Source organism: Muntiacus reevesi, chromosome 2, assembly GCF_963930625.1.
Source record: "Muntiacus reevesi chromosome 2, mMunRee1.1, whole genome shotgun sequence".
Lineage (NCBI taxonomy): Eukaryota > Metazoa > Chordata > Mammalia > Artiodactyla > Cervidae > Muntiacus > Muntiacus reevesi.
The window spans coordinates 37,031,752-37,046,728 of NC_089250.1; the positions used below are offsets into that span (position 1 = coordinate 37,031,752).

Here is a 14,977-nt window from a genome sequence, read left to right on the forward strand (position 1 = left end):
ATTTGGTGCTGTATCATCACTATAGCCTATTGACCTAGGGCCCCCTTCAGCAAAGAGCATAATTGCTCAAATGTGACTCAATGATTCAGGATTTACTTAAAACTCTCCCATCACCAAAAAATACTCATGCACCAAGATACCAATCTAATCCCTTACTCTCTGTAGAGACGTTCAAAGGCAGACTCCTAACTCTGAAAGTGTTCTGTTACAGCACGTTACCTCCGGCTCTACACACAGGACACCGTTTCTAGTCCCAGAAACACCCTTCTCATTCCCCCCAACCCAATCTCAACTGGCCCAGAAACCCTGCACGGCTCCACCATCTGCCTCCAGCTTTCCTCTTTCACTTAAATAGAGAGGGATGTGGCATGTTTAGGACCTCTGAACTGGAAGCTTCTTCCTGGAAGGAACACAAACTGGCTGGCTGTGGCGGGGCTGACCTCTGGAGTGTTCACAAAGGAGTGAAGATGTCACCAGAGAGCAGCTCACTGCAGGGTCACCAGGACTTCCTGGTGTCGGGTTAAATGGAAGTCAAGAAGACCCAGCACAGAGGACAACATCAGGGGACGCAAGATGCTCCCCAGCCACGTGGGTCGTGAGTAAAGCACACAGCTGCCCTTCTGGAAAGGCTGGACCAAAGACCTGAGTCTCTGGGGACATTCAACAGTCAAAAAGGTCTGATGAGCTCTCCGGCTGTCCCCAACTCCAGAAAATGCCCAGACAGTTTCAGCACACCAGGCAAAACCTGGGAGGTTCCCAAGAGCCTGCAAAGTTTCATTTCCTTGGTGCTTCCTAGGCTGATGACCTCCGACCTCCAGGAGTTATTGCCAAACTGCCTTCCCTTTGCACAAGGTACCCGTATTTCCCAGCACCTACCAGGAGTCTGCCTGACCCCATTGTGAGTGGGTGGTTCTATCTCCAGGCCACAGATAAGGAAATCCGAGTTCAGAGAGGTTGAGAACCCTGAGCAGAGGGTCCGTGGCGTGGCAGGGGGTGGGACCCAGATTCTGGGACGTGGCAAGGTTGCGTCTGCAGCGGGCTGGCTGGAGGCAAACCCAGACCCCACCTCCCTCCTGGCCTCTGAACACCCTAGAAACTCACACAACAGTAACCTCTCACACCTGTGGCCCACTCCCATGCGTGCTGCGTCTCCACGGCTTCTCTCTCCAGCAGCCCCTCTTTCCGACGTGGACCTGCACCCCGGAGTTTTAACAGCCTGGCCGACTCTCCACGATGCGGGCTTGCGAAGCCAACCCCTTGACCATGATACCACCCAAGCTACCGATTTTTATCTGCCATCTGGGGAGGGCTCTCTGAGGCTTCCCAGACGCTGCACTGGAAAGCGCAGACCCCCATCCCGCCCTTCCCAGCCCAGAGCGAGGCTGGGTGCCCCGGGCAGGAGCCAGACCGGGTGCCAGCGCTGGGCGGCCGCGCCAGGGATGCGGCTTCCTCTGGGCCTGGCAATGCCGGCCCATTCATCGAACCCGGCCCCGCGCCCTCGCGCCGGGTCCGCGCGGCCAGCCAGGAAAACGGCGCCTTCCGGCCCCGCCGCCAGGGGGAGCAGAGAGTCGCCTGCCGCCCCTCCGGGAAGTTGCCACCGCGGCCCGCCGGGCGTCTGGCACTGGACGGTCCAGGTCCCCGCACGGCAGGCCACCCCCCACCCCCACCGCGGCCCCGGGCCCACCCCGCCCCGTCGGCGCCGATCGGTCCCGCAGAGCCGGGGCCGCAGCCCGAAGTGGGCGCGCTCAGCACCGGCCCCCATTCAATCCCGCCCCCTCTCCCCGCCGGCCTCCGCCGCCTTCCGCCACCACCCCCCCCAGCCCGGACTCCAGCCCGGCAACGTCATCCGGCCGCTTCCCGAAGCTTAACCCCTTCCTCCGCCAGCTGCGCGCCGCCCCGCCCCGCCGCCAACTTTCTTCGCCCAACTTCGCAGCGCGCGGGCCGGCCCGACGGCCAGGCGGAGACGGAGGGAGGGAGGGAGCGGCGGCCACTTCGCGCCGCGGGGCCGCGGCCGGTCCCGCTGACGGCGAGGACGCGGGGTCCACACCGCGGGCGCGCTCGGTCGACGCCCCCCGGCATGGGGTTCGGGTCCGGCACACGCCTCCCCCTCAACCCCGGGGCCCACCGGGACCCCTCCCCGCCAAGGTCCGCGACCGCGGCGACGGCGGGCGGCACCGCCGCCGGGGGAGGGGCCGCCAAGGAGACGTGTCACTCCCGGCGCGGCCCGGCCCGGCCCGGCCCGGCCCCGCCGCCCCGACGGCCCGCCCGCGCGCCGCCGCTGCAGGGCCCGGCCAAGTTTCTTACCTGCAGCCGGAGACGCGGGAGGGAGAGCGAGAGGGCAGGAGCCGCAGCCGCCGCCGCCGCGGAACCGGGAGAGAGAGGAGCCGGCCAAGCCTCCGCCGAGAAGCCGCCCCCCAAGCAGCTGCAGGCGCCTCGATCCCGACGCTGCCCGCCCCGTCCGCCGTCCGCTCTGGCCGCTCGCTGGCTGCGTGCGCGCGTGTGGAGTCGTGGCACTTTCTGCCTCGGAGCTGGCGAACGGCCCCCTCCGCAGGGATCACCGCCTCCTGCCTTCCCCACCCGGGCCAGCCATTCATCGAGCCGCCTTTCCCCATTGGCTCGCACCCCGCCACTCCGCTGGCCGCTGGCCAGTCAGAGCGCCGGCGGCCGAGCCGCGGCGGCGCCCATTGGACGGGGAGGCGGACCTCCGCCTCGGCCAATGGGAGAGGGGAGGAGCTGCGAGGCGCCGCGGGGGCGGGGCCGGGGCGAGGGGCGGGGCCGCGCGGTGCGGCGCTCGGCCCCTACGCGGGGGCGGGGCGGGGCGGGGCGGGGCGGGGCCGGGACGCTCGGCCACACGCAAGGGAGGGGGCGCCGGCCGGCCCCGCCCACTCCGGGCGCCGGCCCCGCGCGCGGGCGCCGACCCGGGCCAGGCTCTGGGCCGGCGGGGCCGCGGAGGTTCGAATCCAGGAGGCGCCCCGCCCGCGTCCCTGGCCCGCTCGGGGCTGATGTGGCGGTGGGTGTCGCCCTGAGCAGATGGTTGCGCAACACGGGAACCGTAGGGAGAAATGCTTCGTCTAAAAACCAGCTAACTTCCCCCCGCAGCAGCGCCCCCTCCGGGCGCTGGATGAGAGGACAAGTCCTGCTGGTTGTCAGTCCCGAGAGGGCTCGTCCCTGTGTTCATTGCAATCGGCCCCAGAAAGAATTTTCTCGAGTAAAAGGAGGATCGAGGGCGGAAAGGGAGGAAAGTCCAGACGACGCGCAGAGGAATGGAGGGCGGGCCTCACTTGCACCCATTTTCAGGGCGGTTACATCGAGGGACAGTCCAGACCTCAGCTGGCAGCAGGACCGCAATTGCAGTTCTCTTTATGACTGCAAGGAGATCCAACCAGTCCATCATAAAGGAAATCAGTCCTGAATATTCATTGGAAGGACTGATGCGGAAGCTGAAACTCCAATCCTTTGGCCATCTGATGTGAAGAACTGACTTATTAGAGAAGACCCTGATGCTGGGAAAGATTGAAGGCAGGAGGAGAAGGAGACGACAGAAGATGAGATGGTTGGATGGCATCACCGACTCGATAGACTTGAGTTTGAGCAAACCCCGGGAGTTGGTGCCGGACAGGGAAGCCTGGCGTGCTGCAGTCCATGGGGTCGCAAAGAGTCGGACACAACTGAGCGACTGAACTGAACTTGTGGCGTTTATGCCGCTCTGTGGGGAGGAGAGAGGTCAGAGCCAAATAAACTCGCCCACTTCCCAGAAAACTGAGCAAACAGAACTTACTCCCTGACCCCCATCCCAACCCCACCCCCACCCCACTCCCAGCCCCATATAAGCCAACACACTCTCTTCATACCAAATAAATCTTTCAATTAAGATAATTTTAGGCCTGGTGTTTAACCATGATATCAGTGCCGCTTAAAAGCTAACTCTTTAAACTTGAGCCAAAGCCAATTTCTTTGAAATTAAGGTTTCTGAGAGGCCAAGGGGTCTACTGCAGGCTGTTCTGCCCCACACCACACACCCCCACGCCCCCCACCCCACCCCCCGCCCCCGCGTGGCTGCCACATCCTCTTCACAATATCTGTTTCTTGGACAATTTCACATACTCTCTCCCCCTTTGTCACTGGTACTGTACACGTTGTTAGAAAGATGTGCAAAGATAAGCCATCAGAGAATAAAAAGGGATTGGGTTGAAGTTAAACCGTTCATTCCTATTTTTAATCTCTGCAGTTCCCTAGCACATTAATGATTAATCAAGGGGAATTAACCTGGATTAGTTTGGACAGTCAGTCTTTTTTCCAGTGGTGAACTCCAGCTCCACACAGAAGTCAAAAATTCCAGTTTCCTGCTGTTGTATGTTACAAGCTAGTTCTAGTTGACCATGGGTAAACCAGTTAAGCTCTCTGAGCATGGGTGTATCTTGTAAGACATCACTACCCCGTCTGGGTTTTGGAGGTTCATTCTTCCATTCTTCTGTTCACTCATTCATTCATTGGTGTTTGTTGAGTGCCTGGAATTCATTACCAAGCTGGCAAACAGCCAGGAGCGATACACAGACCCAGTAAAGACCCCATTGCCCTGGGAAGCATTGCTGTGGGCAGAGACCTCCTTCTTAAGACTCATTCATACTGTTTAGATTTTCCCAGAAGCAGATCCTGACTGGGAGGGTTTGGATGCAAGGCACTCACATGGGGGATGATCCCAGGAAACACTAGTAGGGACAGCAGGATGGGAAGGGCTGATGAAGAGTGCAATGTCAAGCAAGTGACTTCTGCAGGCAACCAGGGCTCAGCTGGGCACATGGATGCCATGTGGAACTTGCCCAGGGGTGTCCCACCTACAGGGTGGGACTCCCACCAGTCCTTGTGGGTGGAGGACTTCTTCTGGAGGGACTAAAGTCAGAGACAGCCTTTCAGCAGAGAGAAGAGGCTGTTTGCAGCAAGAAGCCCTGGGCAGAGTCTGATTGCCTGGGGTATCTGGGGTCCAGACGAAAGTCTTCTACTAGCTGTGACCCCAAGGCTGACACAGCGCATGCACAGAGTGGGGGCTCCGTAAGTGCATGTTCCATAAATGTTGTTAAATGAACCATAAGGTTACAAAGTCCCTGCAAGTGAAGGGTGTTTGCAAATAAAGGAGCTTTCTGTCTGCTCCCTCCGTGATTGACATCTGGCTTGGCCCCAGTGCAACATATGGTTTAGCATGGACGAGTGGCCCGGCCTTTGCCTTCTCCTTTCTTCAGTCCCTGCCCCTTGTCCAACCTCCATAGGGAGGTCAACCCCAACCCCCATTGCACGCCTGGTCCAGCCTGACCCCTCACGGCCGCTGCTCCATGGACCTAGCCTCGACCTGGTCCCGCCTCCTCAGTACATCTCAGCCCAGTGCTCTCCCCATGAGTGTCTGCAGAAAAACAGGAACTGAGCCAGGACAAGGGTGCTTGTGAGGGAGCCAGGGGCTTCCCCAGGCTCAGAACCCCTGGCCCTGCAGCAAACCCAGAACTATCAACTCACGTCGGAGGAGACAGTTCCAATCGCACAGCACAGCCTTCGGGGCCTGTCTGCTCAGGGCCAGCACCAGGCCAGAGCCCAGGAATCAGGTCCCTGCCACCCCCTAGGATGACAGTCCAGTGAGGGGCTGTCACATGCAAGCAAGTCAGAGAGATGTCAAGGGGCACTCAGACAGAGGAGAGCAGGGGGTGACAGCGGTGGCTTGAAAGAGAATGGAAAGCCAGCCCGGTGGGAAGGTGGGAAAACAGGACAGAGGCCTATGATCTAACATGGCACAGTGCACGAGGGGCCCCGCTGAGCTGTGGCGTTTTGCCAAAGCCTGAAGGGTGAAGGAGAAGGCCAAAAGAGATGCATCTCAAAAGGGGAGCATCACAGGCCCGAGGGACCCACTTAGAGGTAATTTGAACGTGCCACACCTTGGTGATAGTGATAGTTATGTCATCAAATTATGAGCTCCTGAAGAGGGTGAATTTGATTTGTAAGCAAATTATTCTGCCCTCAGCCTAACTCTAGGAAAAAAAGAGAAAAAAAGATGTCCTTTTGGATCTTAGTTGTATATTAAAAACAAACATTCTTATTACGAAAAACTAAACATACAAGAATAATAACCTTGTACGGCCCATTAACTCACCACGGGGCTTTGCTTTCTAACTTGCAGATATTTTTTTAAGAGTAGGCAGAAAGAGAAGAAGATACCTTACAGTGTAAAAAGAGGTTTTTACTTTATCAACAACTATAAAAGGGTGATAAATGACAAACAAGGAAAATGTCACTTAAAAAAGAAAAAAAAATGTGGCAGAGCACAGTCTCTAAGGGCATTCGGGCTTCATGAGTTGCTGTTCCTGGGCTCTAGAATACAGGCTCAATAGCTGTGGCACATGGGCTTTGTTGCTCCGCAGCATGTGGGATCTTTCTGGACCAGGGATGGAACCCTTATCCCTTGCATTGGCAGGCAGATTGTTAACCACTGAACCACCAGGGAAGTCCCCCATTTCCTTATTAGAGGTCACATGTCTATGGGTCAGCTGAGGCTTGACTGATCTTGGCTGGTTTCTGTGTAGGGTGGGCTGGGGGGAGTGGTACACTCCAGTCTGGGTTTGACTGGAGCATCTCAGATGCTGCTCCACTTGGCTCACTCCTTTTTTGGGATATCAGAGGCTAGAGAGGGAGTTCACTTCTCATGGTGATGCTGAGAAAGAGAAAAAGGAAATAAGCAGGAGTACACAAGGTCCCTGGAAGGCTTAGAGCTGTTTTGTTTTCTACCTCATTCTGTTGGTCAAAGCACCTCACATGGACAAACCCAGGTTCAGGGAGGAATAAATACGAACAGGATGAAGAAAAGGTGCCACTGGTGCAACCTACCACTGAGTCCAAGAAACACAAGGAAAAGGTGAATCAGGAGAGAGAGGGGTTGCGGAAGTGAGAGTTCTAAAAAGTGAAGAATGGTTAATGCAGCCTGGAGATTCAGCAAGATGAAGACTGAAGTGTGTATCAAACATGGCAACTCAGGAATCATGAGGGACCTTCACAAAACAGCTTTAGAGGAAGGGGCAGGTGAAAAGGTGGCCGCCAAACTGTGGGGAGCAATGAAAGGGGGGATGAAACATGATCCATTAATCCAACAGATGAATTCAACTCTATACCTGTTACGTGTCAGTCCTGTTCTAGGTGCTGGGGAGACAGCCTTGAATACGGCAAAGGGTTCTTTTCTTGGAGTCCACATTCTAGTGGGAAAAGAAAGAGACAACTGATAAATAAGCAAGGTGAACCAAGATGGTGCCAAGGGCTGCAAGGAAGGAGATGGGGCTCAGGTAGTGGAGGGGTGGGCCTTTGGGAGTGGGAGTGCCCAGGATGCAAGAGGCTGGTCAGAGAAAATGCTTCTGGGGAGGTGATGGTTCAGTTGAGAAGAAGCTGATCTTATGTAAAGAAGGAAGAATAAGTGAAAAAAGCCAGTTTTGTGCCCTGAAACAGGAGCTTGGCAGCTGTTTCAGGAGACAAAAGGAAGGGTATGTGGGGACTTCCCTGGTGGTCCAGTGGCTGAGATTCTGTGCCACCAATGCAGGGGGCCCGGGTTCAGCCCCTGGTCAGGGAACTAGATCCCATGTGATGCAACTAAGACCCAGTGCAGCCAGATAAATACATACATAAATATATTTAAGGTTGTGTGACTGAAGCTCAAGGAGGAAGGGAGAGGAAGGCAAAGGCCAGGAGGCAGAAAGGTGCTAGATAGGATAAGGGGCCTCAAGATCCACCCAGCCAGGGGGAGTGGGAACCTGGAGCAGAAGAGTAAGGTCATCTGATCTGCATTTTAAAAGGAACTTTCCTCGCAGTCCTGGAGGTTAAGACTTTGCACTTCCAATGCAGGGGATGCTGGTTCAATCCCTGGTTGGGGAGCTAGGATTCCACATGCCTCTTGACCAAAAGCCAAAATATAAAACAGAAGCAGCAATACCATAACAAATTCAAAAAAGATTTTTTAAAAGGTCCACGTTTAAAAAAAAAAGCACTCTAAAAAAAAAAAAGATTTACTTTAGCCGTGGAGGGCAGAATCATTAGGATGTGTGATAGAGGATCCAAGGACCAGTTTCAAGGCTTTTGTAAGATTCCAGGCAAGATACAGTTAATGTGCTGGTAAATATTTAACAGTTGGCTTTGGGAGGTAGGGGTTAGGGGAGCATTCCTCATTTGCAGCATTTGGCAGTTTCTCGGGTGTGAATACTCCCATCGAAGTTGATCTGAAGCTACTGAGTAACCGAACAACAAAGTGGAAAGAAATTCAAGGTAAAGTACTATTATAAATCAGATAATCTCATAAATAATCTCAAAGGCAGATATAATAGTAACATGCAGTCAGATAATTAGGAAGTGCTGAGGATGAGTATCTATTACTTTTGTTTTTAATATAATCTATGTCATTGTAAGTTTATATGATAAAGATGTTTAATAATGACTGCATTTAATGAACTGCTTAAAAAATTCCTGAAAATGCAACAATCAGCTCTTATGAGGCAGCTGACTCCTTCACACCACTGAATGTAACAGTAACCTGGGGACTTCCCTGGGAAGTTCCAGTGGTTAAGCCTTCACCTGCCAATGCAGGGGGTGCTGGTTTGATCCCTAGTCAGGGAGTTAAGATTCCCACATGCCTCCTGCCCACCCCGCCACCCAAAGAAACAGAACAGAAACAATAGAAGCAAAATTGTAACAAATTCAGTAAAGACTTGGAAAATGGTCCACATCAAGAAAAAAAGAAAAAAAAATCTGAAAAAGAGTCACCTGGACTGGAATGGAGGGTGTGTGTGTGTTTGTGTGTGTGTGTGTGTGTGTGTGTGTGTATAAGACAGACTCAACAAGATTTGAAAATGTCAGAAAACAAAATACTGCACGTGCTTATGGTGACATTTCAACATACACCTCACACCATCTCTGAACAGTGGACTCGTTGGAGGCAATAGCTTGTTCTGATGGATCCTTGTGTTCCCTGAACCCTTAACCCTATGGCTTGGTTCTAGTTAAAAAAAACCCACCTTAGGTTGGCTCTCCTCTAAAGAAGACCTTAAGAAGGAGATGTGAGTGAAAGCATTTTATGTGGAAGGTAATCCCAGGAATCACTAGGACGGGTGTGGGGAAGTGAGCTGGGGGAGGAAGACAGTCAGTAAACAGTGTATCACCAGCAAATTTCCACCGCGGGCAGCTGAAGCTGAATCCTGCTGAAGAGCCCTGGGAGACAGGGAACTTTATGCCTCAGAGGTATCCAAACTGAGAACTGAGGAAGCCAGAGTACTTATTCACCAGCTCCCACCCATCACTGGTTGAAGACTGCTCCTGGCATTTCCAGCCCAGGCCCATAGAGAAAAATCAAGAAAGGTTGCTGGTGTTTGCAATCAGAGGCTGTGAATATGCAAAGGAATGGCAGAGGACATGCGAAGAGCATACCAACTGAGGTGATCCAAAACTGATAAGTATTTCTTGAATGAACAAATGAATGAATGATTGTAGGGCCCTGTGAGCTCCTTTAAACAGGAATTTAGGATTTAAAGGTTTTGAAACAGTAACACTCCACAGTCAGCCCATTTATCTTATAGTTTTGCAAAATCTCTAGCAGGGGACCTACGACATCCCAGATGATTTAAATTCTGCAGCAGCATTACTCAAAATCAGAATAATGTTGTTATACACTTAAAGAAAAAACTTAATAGATAGATTATGTGTGCATATTCTGTTGCTTCAGTCATGTTTGACTCTTTGTGACCCTATGGATTATAGTCCACCAGGCTCCTCTATCCATGGGATTCTCCAGGCAAGAATACAGGAATGGGTTGCCATTTCTACCTCCAGGGGATCTTCCTGACCCAGGGATCGAATCTGCATCTCTTACATCTCCTGCATTGCATGTGGACTCTTTACCACTGAGCCGCCAGGGAAGCCCATAGATAAATTATAGTAACTGCCAAAAGAAAAAAGAAAACTTAGACAAAGAAAATAGATGGCAAGAGAGATCCCAAATTACTAAATTTTATGGTGGCTAATGGTAGTTAAAGATAACTTGAGTCAAAAATGTTTGGTTTGTTGTGTGGCTGATGTTGGAAGTGAGATTAGAGATAGAAGCTTTTGTGAAAACGAGGGCTGTCCTGGTGCCGGCTGAATCCCCAAAGAAAATATGGAGGGAAAATAGATGGATGATGTTTGCCTGGCACCTTCCTATTTCCAAAGTGCTTTGCAAGTGATCCTTACTAGAACCATGAGAAGGAAGCATTACTATTATTACCTGTTTACAGGTAAAGCAGCTGGTGTTCAGAGAAGTGTTAAGCAGCTCACTCAAGACATCACACTTATAAATGACAAAGTTATTGCTGTGGAAAAGCCAGGGGGAGAATGAGCAGGTATAACAGACCCTACAGGAATTAATGAAACCTTCCTCCTCTCAACTATTCTTCTGGGATTCCAGGCATTCCCCGTTCAACTTGCTCCTCAGGTAACAGCAAGCATTTGGTGAACTGCAGACACTGCTCTATTAAGCTGCTCAGGTCCATTGTCCTAGGAATCCTGGAATCACACCCCTCTGTCTCAGGTGGGATACACCAATCATAAGCAATACCTTGTGGCTGTGAGGTCACCTGACTTGACTAGATGCCTCACACTGGATATGCAGATTCACAATTTGAGGCCTGTAAAGTCAAAAGGCTCTCCCTGAGCAGAAAGCCTCCTTAACTAGCCTAGCTCATTAGACACCTTGACTCTTTTCTTCTAAAATTACCAGCAATGAAGAGTTCAGGATGTCTGAACTTTGGCCCCGCCACCTGGTTTTGTTCCTTTGATAAACATTTATGGAATCCTGCTGTACACTAGAGTCTATGCTCCGGGCTGAGAACTCAATGGAGAACAAAAAAAAACAGGACCCTATGCCCAGTGAGCTTGTGGTAGGCGTGGGGCAGGCAATCAGTAATTCATTAGACTAACGTCCAGCTTGTGGTAGATGCTCCAAAGTAAACAACATGAAGTGTGTACAGAGCCGTGAAAAGCCCAACTGTGTTCTCTCTTGCTCTCTCTCTTTCCAATCCATCCCCTCACTTTGAGCAAACGCAACCTCCGAAACCACTGTCTCCATCTCTCACCTGCTTTGCCTTCTGGAGACTCAGATGGTTCCCATGATGTCAGGTCTTCCTTTCTCTGCCTGACTGGTGTGGATTCCCCATAGCCTGGTGCCCCGGACATTCAGCAGGCTCTGTCCCTGCCGCCTGTGCCCATGTGGTGCCTCTGCACAGTCTCACACCCTCCCCTCCTGCCCCCTTTCAAAAGCTGTCTTTGCTCCTTCATCCTGGAACCATCACCGCATTCTCCAGACCCTGCTTCTTGGTGGGTGTGCAGAGCTGGATCAACTCTGTTTTCTCTCTTCCTTTGAAAATCTCGCAGGACTGCCTCCTCCACCAAACTTCTGAATATATTTTCCCTCCTCACTGGCACCCTGGAGAGTCTGCCCCAACACAACTGAGCGTTAGTTTGCTGGGAGATTCTGTGTACAGGAATCTTTATTGTTAATAACTTCTAAAAGACCCGTGTCATGTATTGGTCCTGCTGAATCCACTGTGATTTCTGGTTCTGCCAAGGATCTGCTTTTTGCTTTTGGAAGTCCTTTCTTGTGTCTGTCTTAAATCCCTCCCACTTCCTTGTGTACTTTTGTTTAAAGTCTTATTCCTCTTGGCTTTAGGGCACAGCTGAGGCATGCCCACGTGACTCCGGTGTCTGTTCAGTGTTCACGGAGTGCATATTGGTTGATTAGTGACTTCCTGGCACTTAGTAATCATTATTCCATCCCCTCCTCTGGGTTCTTTTCTCCAGGCCTAAAAACTGCAGCTCCTGTAGCCTTTTTTCCCCTGTGTCTTTGCCTGAATCTCTTAATCACCACGTGGCTCTTCTTGAATTCTGTTAATCAGCTTCTTCTCCTTTTTTAATCATTAGTGAGAGTTTTGAAGAACATCTTTAAACCAGAAGCAAAAAAGAAAAGAAAATCCAGAAAGGGCCTGCGAGGGTGACTGGGCTCGGCTCTCTGCCTCTGGCCTGGCAGGCCCTTCCACCAGCTAATAGATCAAGCAGACTGTCTCAGATCAGCCCAAGCATCCAGTCTCCAATCTGAATGTGAGCGGCAGACAAATTAGATCTGGGGGATGAGAACAGAGCCTGTGGCCCCATTGACGCTCTTCTTTAGACTGCCGCTGGCCACTGCGGGCAGAAAAATCCAGTCCTTGATAGAATTTCATTAGCCGGTTTTAACTTAGGCAACTATTATTCCTTCTTCCATTGTAAGTTCACAAACTCTCACAAGAGTTCTGGGTGCCACCTGTGTTATGTGCGTGTCTGTGTGTATGCCTGTGTATGAGAGAGAGAAAAAGAGAAGGAGATGAACGCAGAGTAATTCACACTGAAGTGTTACTGACTTACCATGCAATGCCCCTAAAGGCAGAGCAAAGTGAAGGCAGGCAATGAGAATGGGGCACCAGCCTCTAACCCATCTGCATCAGCAACGCATTCAAGTTTATATTAAAGATCCATGTGATTTTTGCATTCTTCTTCTCCACAACATATACACAAAGGCAGACTTTCTAAACAAGGATATCATTTCATTGAACGCGTGAAAAATCACCTGAAGGGACTTCCCTAGTGGTCCAATGGTAAAGAACCTACCTGCCAATGCAGAGGACATGAGTTCGATCCCAAATCTGGGAAGATGCTGCATGCCATGGGACAAATGAGCCCATGTGGCCTCACTACAGGAACCTAGGTGCCCTGGAGCCCGTGCTCCATGACAAAAGAAGCCACTGCAGTGAGAAGCCCACACACCTCAACTAGAGAGTAGCCCTCGCTCTCCACAACTACAAGAAGCCCATACACAGCAATGAAGACCCAGTGCAGCCAAAAATAAAAATAATTAATTAATTAAAAATAAAGCTAGGTACTTAGGAATGGAATCCTCTATTAAAAAAAAAAAATCACCTGAAGTCCCAACCCTTGCCATGTGACATCATCCACTTTTTCCCTTCTATACTATTTTCTTTTATTTTTTAAATTTTATTTATGTTATTTATTTTTGGCAGTGCTGGGTCTTCATTGCAGTGCACTGCCTTCTCACTGTGGTGGCTTCTTCTGTTGCAGGGCACAGACTCTAGGGCACTTGGGCTTCAATAGTTATGATGCATGGGCTTAGTTACTCTGTGGCATGTGGGGGATCTTCCTGGATCAGGGGTTGAACCCATGTCCCCTGCATTGGCAGAGGGATTTTTTACCACTGAGCCACCAGGGAAGCCCCCTTCTATACTATTTTCTATTAATGAATACACATATTTTATTTCAATATATATTAAATATTTAACATTATAATACACATTTCATCTATATATAAATAAAATAAAGTTTTACTGCTATGTAAAAAGATCCTGGCAATTTACAGAGTGGTATCAGGTCCGGACAGGGGAGATGGCTCACCTGACCTCAGGTGTGAGCCTTCCAGGAACTGTGCACATTTTAGAAGAGGAAGGAAGAGAGGGCAGAGGACTTTCTGGAAATGCACTGGGTGGGCACTTGCTCAGGCCATCAGGCCACTGCAGTGGGGAGCCTGTGGTGTGGACAGTGCCCGGCTCTGGCTGACCTGTGACCGCTGTGGGTCCACTGCGTTTTTTCCTCGAACGACCCACCTACAAACCTAGACTCATCTTCCTTGCAGAGGTCTCACTCTCTAGCAGAAAGAAAACCCGCCAATTCCTAAAGAAGTGTTTTCTTGCAGGCATGAAAGTTAATGAGCTCCACCTTTGGCCTGGGTTAGAAAATTTCACTGTGGCCTTGGCAAGGCTCGTGCCAACACCACGACGTTAAAGAGAGCCCACGTTGAGAGCCAGGAGGAACAAAGGTAAGGCTAGCTGGCCTGGTTTCCTCGCTCACAGTCAGGAGAGAAAAAAGAGAGAGGAACAAAGCACCTGGCTACAGAGGTGCTTCCCCAAGCTGTTCTGGAACCATCCGTCTCTGCAGGCAGCACAATGCCCTCCTTATTCCCGGTCATCACCACAGCTGACGTGGAGCCTCCCCGGCAAATGTTCAGACCTGCGGCCGCCAGCACGTCTCGGGCAGATTCCTTCAGCCACTGGGGTGGTTCCCGCTCTCAGCAGAGGAGGAAAAAGCCATGTTTGCCTCACAGTCTCTGATTTTTGGAAAACAGTTGGCAGACTGACTGAATAAACACGACATGTCGCCTAGCTATCAATAAGTATTTGTTCATTCTCAGTATGTGGTTTTTGAGCACCACCTATGCTCCAGGGGCTGGAGACATAGCTGTGAACAGAACAGACACAGACCCTCTGTGAAAGGAAGCTTGGGATGGCAGGGGTGACCATCGGCATTAAACAATCAAAATAATTTCAGGTACTAATAGCGCAAGACAGTGAGACAGAAAATGAGTGTGTGTGTGGGGGACTTGTCTTAGGATTCTCAGGGGAAGCTTCCAGTGACACTGTCACTAAAATCAGAATCACCTGAAGGAGCAGCTGAGGGAAGATGCAGGCAGACCAGTTTTCCAGGCAGAGGGAACAGGATGTGCAAAGGCCCTGAGGCAGCAACATGTTTGACAACTTCAGGGAACTGAAGTGAGAGCTGACGAGGAAGTGGTGGTGATGAGCACCAGGCAGAGGCCAGGTTTATTAGAGGAATCACTACGTCTAACATTGTAGAGTGTGTTAGTTTGCAGAAAGCTTTAAACATATACTACCTCCATTCAGTCATTTCCCTTATTAATATTCCTTACCAAACAGATGAAGAAACTGATGCTGAGGAGGTAACTTCCTCAAGGTCACAAACTAGGAAGTGGTGGGACAGAATTCTGACCAAGGACTCTGCACAACTCTAGAGGGCGATATCCACACAGCCAGGGGAACTGTTTGTATCACTGCTTGGAGCTTGTGCAGTGCACAACCTGTGCCACTGTACATTA

The 14,977-nt window shown here is 51.2% G+C and overlaps 1 protein-coding gene and 1 long non-coding RNA gene across 3 annotated transcripts in view; one reads left to right on the forward strand and one right to left on the reverse strand.

Moving 5' to 3' along the window:
- RRBP1 (ribosome binding protein 1) overlaps positions 1–2,617 on the reverse strand; it is a 46,798-nt gene extending 44,181 nt beyond the window's left edge. Inside the window, exon 1 of one of the 2 annotated variants that reach the window (XM_065921269.1) lies at positions 2,305–2,617. The gene's annotated coding sequence lies outside the window, so the exon portion shown is untranslated. The remainder of the gene's footprint in view (positions 1–2,304) is intronic. The other variant, XM_065921268.1, reaches the window with a different exon arrangement.
- Positions 2,618–8,202: 5,585 nt separating this feature from the next.
- Positions 8,203–14,113, forward strand: LOC136158995 (uncharacterized). The gene is made up of 3 exons (XR_010661385.1): positions 8,203–8,283; positions 13,781–13,903; positions 14,023–14,113. It is a non-coding gene; the product is annotated as an uncharacterized lncRNA (long non-coding RNA).
- Positions 14,114–14,977: the final 864 nt, after the last annotated feature.